Raw genomic sequence first — 13365 nt, forward strand, 5'->3', positions numbered from 1 at the left:
CTGTGGATAGGCTGAAATATGATGGATTTACAGCCATTCACTATGCATATATGGTCAAGGTGATACAGGAACCAGAACCCACCTCTTTTGAGCAAGCCATGGGAAAAGAAAAATGGGAAAAAGCCATGGATGAAGAAATGGATGCCTTGGAAGCAAATGCTACATGGGAATTAGTACCTTTGCCTAAAGGTAAAAATGCAATTGGCTGTAAGTGGGTTTATAAGGTGAAGCACAATGCAGATGGTTCTGTGAATAGATACAAGGCAAGATTAGTAGTCAAGGGGTATGCACAAACATATGGCATTGACTATGAAGAAACATTCAGTCCGGTTGCAAGGATGGCAACCGTAAGAGCAGTCATTGCTATGGCTGCATCAAAGGGATGGTCTTTACATCAGATGGATGTAAAGAATGCCTTCTTGCATGGTGATTTGCAGGAAGAGGTCTATATGGAGCAGCCACCAGGTTATGTGCATGCTGTTCATCCTGAGTTTGTTTGCAGGTTGAAGAAAGCCTTGTATGGCTTGAAGCAAGCACCTAGAGCATGGTCTGACAAGATAGGACAGTATCTTGTCACTATTGGCTTTCAGATTTCCAAGGCAGATTTCTCACTTTATGTGAGAAAAACAGAGAAAGGTATTATCCTACTTGTCATTTATGTTGATGATTTGATTATGACAGGTGACAGTGATGAAGATATCCTTCATGTGAAAATGCTATTGAAGCAAAAGTTTGAGATGAAGGATTTGGGAGAGCTGCGTTATTTCTTGGGCATTGAGGTGATTAGATCACCAAGTGGGATACAGCTCTTGCAGAGGCAGTATGGATTGGACATGCTGTCCAAAAATGCTAGAACAAAGCACATTGAGGTGCATTATCACTATGTGCGAGAGAGGGTTTTACTAGGTCTTATTGATCTAGTTTATGTCAGCACAGAGGATCAGGTAGCTGACATATTCACGAAGGCATTGGGCGCAGAGAAGCTGCGCAAGTTCAGAGACCTGCTTGGTGTGCAGGAATTGGGATTGAGCTCGAGGGGGAGTGTTGAGATATCGAGCTCCACTCGTTATACGCCAGGGTGACCGTTGTGTATTTATGTCACCGACTTGTCAGTTGCAGATGCGGTTGGTACACCGCCCATGAATAATAGCTACATGATAGCTATCCTTATCTACTCTAGTTCGTGGCTCAGTTAGTATGCCACCTTAGTTAGTTGAGTTTGGTTTGAGACCCATATATAGGGTTCTTCTATTTCTTTGTATAAGAGTTCTTTTGGCTTACACAAACTAAGAAGAGGAAAACTGTTTTCAGCCTCCACCCTTGTGTGTCTTCCCCCATTGTGCAAGCAAGAAAGCTACAAGTGAGACTCCTTCCTTCTCTCCCACAATCGTGACAATAAAGCATCAAGTCCATCCACCAGTGAGTCCATTGATGTCTCTCCTAATAGCGGTGAAACCTCAGACACATCCGTGTGCTCTGAAAAATCAAAGCAGCTGTTGCCATCAACAGTTGCTTCCAACACTCAATCCATCAACAATAGAACTCACATCGACCAATCAAGAGTGGATACAACACTGTCACGCCGGGATGACGAATTCACACCAGTCATACCCAAGGAGAACCATGACGCAATAACAAAGCCTTAAGAGAAACATGGAAACCCCAAGAGCATGAGCAATCCTAGCGTTGACCAATCTTGCTCAATTAGGTGTGAACCCCCAGCTATGCTAAAGCCTAGACAAACTCCTAGAACCTTGCATGAGATGGCAACCGAGCAAGCCTTCATTGAACAGAGAAGTATCGCAGAATGCTTAGCTGAGTTGGATGCTAAGCTCAAGGTGTTCGCATGAGTTTACATTCTTGCAAACGTGGGCACAATCCCCAAGGAGCAGCTTGGAGAATACTTGCCCTTTTCTCTATCCTGGGAAGAGCAAGAACATCTTGACGAGCACTATAACAAGCTCTTACATGAACGCATGCGACTCATCTCTAACGAGGAGGCTGACGAACTGCACTTGACCGTCACGTTCAATGAAGTGCTCTGCTGACCGAATCTCGTAGACATAGAGCAACTAAAGTGACTATCCTCAAGCCAGAGTCAATTTGAGCAGCGTTGGTTCGAATGCCACATTGTAATGGCCGAACTGGGGGCTCAGATCATGACAGTCTCTGAGGAGCCATTGGCCAAATGGCAGTCTCAAAGAGACCCAACCTATGTGGCACCAACTTCCCTTCGAGTGCTAACTGACATTCGGGGCATGGACTTAGCTGGAGCTAGCCTAGAGAGCCCTTTGATTGATAAGGTTCTCACTGAGGAGGAGTTACATGTTGCCAGTAGACTCGGACAAGGTTCCATGCTGCTCGATGTGGCAAAATATCTATTGGTACTGAGTAAGCTGCCACGAGTGCTGGATGCGTGTGCCACACTCCAGTACAATCCTGAGTTCTACAATTGGTTTTTATCATCGTAAAGCGACATGGACTCATGGATATGTATATAAATAAACAATGACTTTTGTGACCCTGTATAAACATCGTCAACACACACAAGCAATAAAAACCCAAGCGTAGACAGAAGAATCAGGGCCAACAGGCTACGCTACGTCGGCCCCCCTTTCACCAGATCCTGTCCGCCTCCGAGCAAAGAGCACGCACCCACACTACCACCATGAAAACCCTGGCCAACACCCCTCATAATGCAAGCAGGGCGCAGTCCCTCTCTACTCGCTTTCCCTTTCCGGCCTATCCTTCCGAGGAGGAGCCCGCCGCCAACCGACGTAACTTAGCAGGAACCAAGATCTGCTAATGGCAGGAGGCTAAATATACTTCACGGGGGCCATCCCTCTATAACAACCACTGCATGCACTACCCCTCCCCTTCTCGTCCTATGCGCTTGAAGACCTAATATAATCCCTTACGTATGAATGATCTTATTATGAAACAAATCCTAATCCTTCATTCGCATCTTACAGGTCCCCCTACGAGGAAAGCATGGAGAACCAAGGACAACTAGCTTGCAAGGACGCTCTTCGTAGTAGCCGATGGGAACGTGCGGCACGTGCCCCTCCACCGGTGCACTATGTGCCCACCCTCAAAAGGTACGCGAAAAAGCGAGGCCCTAAGCGACACCGTCCCGGACGAAGGCCAAAGAATCCCCGGGCCAAGAGTGTCGTGGCTCAAAGAAATGCGCAGCATGTGGCAACACCAGTTGCAGAGAACCCCAATGCACGCTCGGGCACCAGGCGCTCACGAAGTGACAAGGCGGCCAGGGATAGGGCAGAATTTAATGAATTGTTTAAAGACATTCTGGAAATGGTAGCGGCACGGGACTACACCATTCATGTCCCGGCCGACATGTTCCCTGCCCAGCCTCACGGGAGCCCCGCACTAGCACCACCCCAGTCGCCTAGCCAACCAGACTCACCCCGCCTCATACCTATCGACTAAATCCATATGATGTACAAGTAGCTCGACAAGTCAGCATGCCAGAAGATTTTGTTTTTTGATTAGTAAAGGGAAAAGATCCCCACTTGTACACATTGCCGTTACTTCTCGTTAATGTATGCGACCTTAACAAGCAATGAAATAGGCATTCCGATAGACATCATAGAATTCTGAAAAATTATGTCTCATCATGATTGCATTTTTTTGATGCACTTAACACAAGCAAGCATATACTCTCACGAAGTGAAAAGCGGATGCAGGATAATATAGGCCCTTGTGCGAAATTGTTCAATGCCGATCACCGCAAGACCATTGACCCCACAAAGAGCCGCGACAAAGCCACGCTGCCGAAAGAAAAAATCACCCTTGCCGACCACCCACATTGCATGGCCCAACGCACATTCATGGGCCACGCTCCCTTTTTGGGTCAAGCCCTATAGTTGGCTCACTGCGGTCGTTACCTCAATTGTATCCACATCGCATGTGTCACAAGGAGGTTTGCAATATCTCAAGTGTATCTCCCCATCTCAACAACTGCTTCTCTAACAACGAGGCTAGGGCACAATCATCATTGTAATACCCATTTCTTGAGCCTTCGAGCTTGACATTTTCTAACCCACTGAAAGGCTGATAGCCTCAACATATTGCAATGGTTGTACTCAGGCAAGTCAAAAAAAAAAAGGAGAAAGAAAAGAAAGAAAGAAAGAAAAAAACACAAGAAAAAGCAACAAAAAAAAAAGAAACGAACGAGAAGAACCACCCACAATCACAGCACATCACCTAGGGGTCCTCAAATTAGGTACGTCCAGTGACCTTGATCGATTGGCTCCGTCCCTAATCCCCTAGCCCTTTAGCATCACCCACAATTGTTCAGGGCACATCAAGGGCAGGACATACCTAGGGAGCTTGTATCGCCTATGGTTAGACCTGTCACCCTGACCCACTTGCACAACTCCCTCTTGCACTCTGCCTTAATACTATTGCAATCAATTGTGGTAAGCACCGCACGATTGGCCATGAAATGTACACCATCCTCATCAAGCAAGTCCAATAGCTTGTGGTGTCCCTGTATTCAATTATGCTCCGTCGTGCAGTCACAATGCAAAGGATGTCTCATATACCTTCACGTGTACTTCTTCTCAACATGGACAACTTTGCTACATCAACACATTGTTATGAGAAACTAGCCCGCGGTCTTCTAACTATGTAATATCTAAGTATGCACAAGCACTCACATAATATCTGCCTCGAAGTATGTACACAGTTTGGGTCCTCAAGTGCAGGATAATACTCTCAGCTTGCTTAGAGTTCGACCTATCTCCCAAACTAATCAAAATATGTCTTGTGCACAATAGAAAGACTAGCACTACCCCTTAGGGAGAGACCACATGAGAGGTTTTCAATTGCAGGTATTGAAGCCTCCAACAAAATTTGAATCGCTCTTTAGCAACACCCAACTCTGAATGCTTATCCCTCACCATCTGACAAGCCCGCAAAGAATCTTCATGTGCAGAATCCCCAACAAACCTACACTTGTGCTGGCCATCAATGCAATCCCCAACACAGAATAGCTCTACCACCAACTCCAACAACCTTTCCACCAGCTTGGCCACCAACAGGCCCCCAGGACCTTCTTTCACACCACCACCAACACTTCTCCACAAAAACCACAGGCGTCCTTGTCACCCACGTCTTCAGTGCATGCTACAGCCTGCTACCTACGACGGTGAGTGCCATGGGACTGGCACTCATCTAGGAGGCGGTAATGTTAACCCTTAAATGAACGAAGGTGGAAAATCCGAAAAAGCTAAAGCTGAAGACAAAGACAAAGGCCAAGGAAAAGAGAAATGGAATACAAAGAGGCACAAGGAGAAGAGTCCTAAATAAGGAAGAAAGGCGCACAAGGAAAAGTGCAAGTCAAAACTTTTGTAAAAGAGCACAAGGGCATCATGGTTTGATTCAAGGAGTGCCGGGCTCTCACCCATGCAATTTGTAAATGTAGATGGGCGGTGGAAAGGAAGCTAGGAAGATAGAAGGACAATGGGAAAAAGGGCCTAGGCTACGGCCGGCCATGTAAAAAAGGGAAAAGGAGATGACCGCCCAAAAGAGATTTAGTGTTTTTTATATAAAGTTGAAAAGTGAATGAGAAGCTCATTCTTGTGTGTGGCCAAAAGTAGCTCTCCTCTTCTTCTTCTTCTTCTTGTTCTTGCTTGCTTGAGCTTGTGCTTGAGAGAGGGAGTGTGAGAGTGTGAGGGAGTGAGTGTGTGAGGGTGAGGGACCGAGGACGAGAAGCTCTCCATCTTCTCCTCTCTTCTTCTCTTCTCTTCTCTTCTCTTCTCTTCTCTTGTCTTACTCGCGGCAATGGAGCTTGGAGCGTGGAGCTTGAGGATGGAGCTTGCTTGAAGCTTGCACTTGGATCGTGGAGCTACCGGAGTGCACAGGAGAGGAGGTAACTCAAACGGCATGGAGGTAAGATCACTACACCCGTAGGTATGGATGGCGCATCGGTTATGTGAGAGGTAGCCATTAGTGCTCGGCTTAGAATGCTTGAAACAATAAGCGGTCCATGGGTCTTGGCGATTGAGCAAAAGCTCCCACATATATTCTCGTACCTTAACAACCTTGAGCCGATGCTTGACACCACAAAGTCACGATTCTTCAAGTTCGAAAATTAGCATGTCCAAGAGTATCCTCTCGCATGCGACCCTCCTCTCACATCTCTCACAATATGACAAGAAGACTCTCAAGGGAAAGGCCCCTAACTCTCCACTCTCCTCTCCTTTTATAGTTTTTCATTCTCACTATCACTTGAGTTTTAGGCTTTTGGTTTTTTGTTTCTAAAAACATCTAAGGCTTTTCTGTCTTGCTTTTCAAAAGAATCAATCGTTAAGGCCCAAACTTAAAAGCCTTTATAGCTTAAATAGCTTAAAAGCTATCAAACTATTATTTTGAAAGCACTCTGCGTTTGAAAATCGTCATCTGTCGTCCTACGCAACATGCCGAGGACACCATCATACATGTCCTCTCACCATGTCTATTAGCAAAATATTACCCACAATCATGTCACCCATCATTGCCAAATCATCATTGGGAGTCAATGAATTGTTCTTCATCCCCCATCCCATTATTAGCAGTCAACCCTACAATGCTACTTATTTTGCCTTGGCAGTTATGTTGCCTTGCTTTGGCCTTTGAATTACTTGCATCATTAGCAGATGCCATCACTATTGCATTTCGAGTAACTGGATTGTCTGCGATCCATTAACTATGCCATCGTCTTCGCTTTAAGCCATCATTTTGTGTCTCATTTATGGCCATTTTGACTTTGTTCATGTACCTGGCCTTCTAACTGACCCATACCCATTTCCATAGCATTTTAAGGCCACAAATATTGAAGAGTTGCATGTTTAAGGTTGTTATCTCATAATCTGATATCAAGTCTTATGTGTCTTTGAATAGATTTGACTTGATCTGTTGAACCTTCAAAAACCACTTACATACTTTGTTGCAATGCAATGTGTCCTAGCAAGAATATGCTTGAAATAGAACTTCGTGTTGAACCATACATGATTTGAGAAAACATGCAATTGATCGAATCCATGACATGCTACCATTCAAACAATGCTCACACAAAAAATATGGATGCACTGGAAGAATTGTGCCTAGCCTATCTAAATGTGCTAGTGCATCATGCAAAATGCAAACATAGTTCCTTGATTATTTAAAAATTCATTATCCTCACCTCTCAACTCTCATCAGTAAAATATCAATCTCCGCTCCACCCATCCAAAATCTCACAATCACTCTAGAAAATGATGGTCCTCATGATGTTGACCAGATATGAACAACCCATCTCACAATTGACGACGTCCTTCACGACCCTCTAAACTCACCCAACCTCCTTACACACTCAACTAGAGGTTCCTGACTTTGTGATGAGCATCCCAAATATTGTGTATGCAAGAAATGTGTGTGCTCACAATGACAGGTGCTCTCTCATGTGCGCATGCATCTAAAATTTACTGCATATAGTTGCAGTGGAACTCATGTTGTACAAGTGCTCAATGATGGTACAAAACATGCATAATCCCAACCCATGGCATGGAAGTATTTGATAAGAACAGGAGACGACCACCGAGTGTAGTGCATCAACAAGTGCAACGTGAAGTGCTCGTGAACCCATTATCCCATTGATGTACAAAAGTCTCAATAAGAAAGCATACCTAGCTCCCCAATGTTTAGTAGCTATTGACAAACATAAGCTTCATCCTGTTCAAAAAAATACCAAGCTTGACCAAGGCTATCAAGTTTCACACTCAACAAATCAAACAAAATGACAGAAGCAAATCCTAGGCTAAAGAAACACAAAAAATCCAACTACGAAATAACAAAACAAACTATCACACAAACAACTAAGCTAGCATAAATCAAACCTAACTAGAATTTGACTAGGGTTTTCAGTTTTCAGAAAAACACTTGATAGTGTGGACTTGCAATGGCGGATCTTATACAACTCCGTTAGCTCCTCCATGATTTTGTTAAGGAAATGAGTACCTCTGTCACTTACCAGCTCGAGGGGACTACCAAAACGGGTGATAATATTTTCGTACATGAACAGAGCTACGCTATTACCATTGTCCCGCTTCAGAGCTTTAGCTTCATACCACTTTGTGACATAATCCATATATACTAAGATGTATCTGTTCTGCTTCCGTTTGGTAGGTGGATCAATGGGTCCCAAAAATCAATCCCCCACTTCTCGAACGGCTTTACGGGAAGAATAGGCTACAGTAGCATGGCACTTGTTTTGGCGGGTTTCCCCATTCGCTAACAAGTATCACATCTCTTGTAGTAGTCATGTGCATCCTTGTAGAGGGTTGGCCACCAGTATCCTACTAACAAAGCCTTCCTAGCAGTTTCTTCTCCTGCGAAGTGTCCACCACATTGTTCGTTATGGCATGCTTTCAATACTATGCCGATTTTATCCCCTGCAATACATCTTCTCAGTACTTCATCTTTGCCTCTCTTGTATAGTGCACTGCCTAGCAAAGTGTAGGGGGCTGATTCTAACAGAAGCTTTTTCTTCTCATAGCTTGAGATGCTAGGAGGATATTGTTGAGTTTCCAAGAGTTTGGCTATGCTGCATACCAAGGAGTAACAGCTTCAACTAGAAACAAGGAAGCATCAGGAAGGTCTGGATCATCATGTTCTTCTTTTGCAGTTTGAGGGATCCATGATAGATGATCAGCTAGGGCATGGGAACGGCCAAGCTTAGTGGCCACTTCAAAATAAAACTCCTGAAATAGGAGCAACCATCTCATCAATCTTCCTTTAACATCTACTTTTTTCATCAAGAAGGACATGGCTTCATGATCCACATAAAACTTGAAATGCGTTGACAATAAATAGTGTAGAAACTTCTCCAGTGCAAACACCATCGCTAAGCACTCTAGCTCTGTCTCACTGTGTAGTTTCACTTGTGGTCAATTACTTTTTGACTTGCATAATAGATTGGTTGATCTAATTTAGAGGGGCCCTTTTGACATAGGACAGCACCTAGCCCTTCAACTGATGCATCTGTGTGCACATGAAACTCCTTCATCCAGTCAGGAGGCTACAAGATAGGTGCTTGGATAAGGCATTGTTTTAGGATATTAAAGGCTTCTTCACAATCATTAGTCCAAAGGAAATCCACATATTTCCTTAGGAGCTTGTGCAAAGGGTCTGCCTTGGTTGCAAAATGTGCAATAAATCTTCTGTAGTATCCCACATGGCCAAGAAATCCTCTCAATTGCTTAAGGTTTGTTGGTGCTGTCAAGGAGACAATCTTCTCAATCTTTGCCAGGTCTGTTTTGCAATCCCTTGTGCAGAGACAATATGGCCCAAAAGAAATGTTGATGAGACGCCAAAGACACATTTATCGGGTTGAGAGAAATCCCATACTCTCGACATTTGTCAAAGCATTTCTCTAGGTGTCCCCAATGCTCACGTATTAAGCTATAGACACAAAAGTCATCAAGATACACCTCAATGAAATCATGTAGATGATTCTGGAAGGCAGCCATCATTACTCGTTGGAAGGTGGCAAGAGCATTACAGATCCTAGACAGCATCACTCTATAGGCATAGGTCCCCCATTCTGTTGTGAAGGTTATTTTGGATTGGTAACAGAAACCCTCCCATGGCAGGAAATGAACATGAAACAAGGTAGAAGCGTGCAAAATCTATGCACATGGCTGAGCCATTAATCTCAAAACTGAAAAGAAACCGTAAATCTTCCACTTAATAATGAACCGATTCATTATCTTCATCATCTTCATCCATACCTTCAACCATTATACAAGAACAAAAGGGAAAAGAAGAATTTCTGCACAAAAGACAGAGGAGAGAGAAGAGAGAACAACTTTTTTGGCACCACCAAAAAGGAGAATATGCAATTGGACAAGAGAGGGAAAGGAAAGAGGCACATAACCACTCGTGCACTACCCCCCACCTCTTTCCCAAAAAGCGCACCCCTTCGTATTTTATTATTTCTTTGAAACTTTGATACATTTGATATTATAAGACATTTGGCCTTTAATTTTGAGTATTCCTACTCTTCACAAATGCATGCACGTAACACTTTTGTGTATAACATTTATTTATTATGGATGTGGATGTGGATGTGGCCCCCTCATGTAAGTGTGTATTCTTGCAAGAAAATCTATCTTATAACATCAACAAGCTTTTATTTCATTCTTTTGATCATCAAAACAAAAAAAACAGCAATTCTTCACACAGCATCATAGTAGATATCTCCCACGGATATAATAAAATCAACCATATTCTTCAATATCTTCACAAAATCCATCAATAGAACAAAGAATACAAGAGAAAACACCATCTTGAATGGAAATCAATCACATATTATTCTTCTTCAATGTCTTCATAGCTCTCCCTCTCAATCTCTCATACACTATTTTGATAGAATCGACTATCTCTGTCTCTCTCTCTCTCTCTATATATATCAATAGTACATAATATCCTCACTACAATGCTCTCATAATAACCCTCAATAATCCTTCTTAGGTCGTGGATGCACTTCCCAAGAGGTATGTCTGATATGAAGAGTCACCAGAGCCACTACAGTGTCTTTTCACAGCTCACTATTGTCATTGTCACTTAGTCTTCTCTTCAGTCTTCAACAGCTGCTTCTTCCACTTTTTTTAGCTCTTTTGAACTTAGATTCATCCTTTCCAAAGATTAGAAAACTTTCCCAAAGTCACACATACTTTCTACAGAACACCTTCAGAACAGTCACAATACAGCACCAGAACAGTTACAGTACAGTTACAGTACAGAGACAGAACATAGACACAACAGAGACAGAGGCTCTACAGAGGGTTACAGAACCTCATAACTCATACTCAAACCATTCCAAACTATAAAAAAATATTCAATAAGCTTTCAAAAGATCTTAATCTTTATAAATCATCAATCCATGCTTCATACAGAAGACAATCAGAACAAAACAGAAGTTATACGGAAGGTATACAGAACCAATCAGAACCTCAACAGAACCTATCGGAATATCACAGAGCTTCATATCTCTACTGAAAATTATCATGAACTTCCAAAACATAATCTATATCATCCAAAAAACTCTCAAATACTTCCCTTACAACCATACATCACTCTAAATACATAAAAAATCAATCATTTAGACCTCAAAAACAACAAAAAGCAGTCAAAAATTCAGTCTTTTTCCACTCTCAATAATTGGTTCTCTTCTTCAATTTGGACTTGGTTATATCCGCTGAATCCATCCAAGAGGGAATAGAGCTTATGGCCTGCCACTGTGTCCAATAGTTGGTCTGTAAAAGGGATAGGGAAATGATCCTTCTTCATCTTCGAGTTCAGCTTTTGAAAGTCTACACATATTCAAAGTTTTCCGTTCTTCTTGCGTACTACCACAATGGGCAAAACCCATTCACTGTTAGCCACGGGGGGATAAATGAACTCGTCTTCAAGAAGTTTCAATAATTCAACCTTCACAAAGTAGAATAATTAGGATTCATACGCCTTTGTCTTTGCCTTACAGGTTTGGCATTAGGCTCTAGGTCAATATGATGTTGGCATACTGTGAGATCAATCCCCTTTAGATCTTTATACGACCAAGCAAACACGTCTAAGTTCTCCTTTAGTAGATCTTGCAGGACCACTAGTTCTTCTTCTGGAAGATTGAGACCCACTTTTAGGTGACGTTCAGTACCATTAGCATCCAGGAATGTCAATTGGCTTTTACCTTCCACTTCTTAGATAAATGTCCCACGGATTGCTTCTGGATAGAGGTCTGGCACTTTTAAGGGAGAAGTGTCATCATCTAATGTTCCACTAGAACCAGTGTCCTTCTGAATAGATGACTCATTTGTTTGTTGAGATTGCTGAAAGGGTATCAGAGCTTTGTTTTCTTCTGTGTAAGTGGTGATTTCTTCCGGACTTAGGGATTCATCTTCAGAGGATGCGTCCAAGAATGTCACATAGCACAAACCTTCTAGAAGTCGTGGCTCTAATGCCTCTAGCTTCTGTTGACAGGGGACATCATTATCATATTTTCTCCAGAATGAATGGTCAGGGCGACAGGAGCCACTGGTGAACTTAATTTTTATGCCTTTGATCCATTGCTTATGCAGATCTTGCATACTTTGTGGTCCATTGGTCATCCCAAATGGAACCATGGTCATTCCCTCCAACACCCCGAGATCTTCGACTCTGAGGTCTCTGTAGGGACATCAAGAAGATCATCCACTATCAGAGGAACGTCTTTATTTGCACTTTCATAACCTGCTTTGTTTTCTTCCTCATCATTTTCATCCTCTTCCTCTGGAGACTCTATCTCAGCTTCTATAGAGGCTCTGTAGGAGAAGAACAGATCCTCCGCCTTTGTGTCTGCTTCTGCTTTTGCCTCTACCTCTGTCTCTGGCTCTTTCTCTACTTCTGATTCGGTCTCTAACTCTGTGACTATCATGTAATAGGGAGAACAGTACGTCCATACTTCTATCTCACTGTCAAAGGTGTTTTCAGAAGTTAATTCTAGTTGAGATAAGAGGTATTCTCCCATGGACAAAGACTTTGTTTCCTTTGGTAGTTGGCTTACAGTGCCCACTGTTAGGGACTGGTTCTCTGTTTTCTTGGAAAGATCTGCTTAACAACCTCTTCGTCTCCTGATGTACCATTTGTTACCTCATTGGAGGAGTCAGTTATGACTTCGATGGATGTGGATCCATTGCCTTTTTGCGATCCATACAATTTCAACACCACTTTGTTGGGTCCTTTACCTAGGGTTAGGGTTCCTTTGAACCAGTCTGTCTTGGCTCTCGCTTCAAAAAGCCAAGGTCTTCCCAACAGTAGAGGGTATGAGGTCCCGTAAAAATTTGGTTCGACCACCAGATAGATCAGCCAGTAATCTTTTCCTGCAAGGGTTGTTTTTACGTATGGGAGGATGCCCAACAGTTTAATTATGCTTTGGTCTGCCAATCTGATAAGCCACTGTATAGGTTGAATTCCTTGCAACCCTAAGTCATTCATTGTCACATCCGTCATTATGTTTACTAATGAGCCTCCATCAATTAATGCATCTGAAATAAAGCATCCTTCTATCCATACACTAATCTCTGGGGTTCCAAAATCTAGGAAGGCGTTAGCCACATCTACTTCCTTTACAGGCTCTGGGGCCTTATTAGTCTTGGTCGATGTTGAAGGAGAAATCCTTAGTCCGCATCTTCTTGTCAAGATGCTTTTAAATTTATTTGGACAGTTGGGAGACAGCATCAACAAATATTGAAATGTTAAGTTTGGTTTAAAAGTGTCTAGTTCTTTTACCAAGTCATATTCTTTGATAGGATCCACAAGCTTCTCCAGCCTGTTGGGGAATGGGGATAC

This window comes from Lygodium microphyllum, chromosome 1 (genome assembly GCF_053477565.2).
Source record: "Lygodium microphyllum isolate KBCC chromosome 1, Lygodium_microphyllum_v1.1.10, whole genome shotgun sequence".
Taxonomy (NCBI): Eukaryota; Viridiplantae; Streptophyta; class Polypodiopsida; order Schizaeales; family Lygodiaceae; genus Lygodium; species Lygodium microphyllum.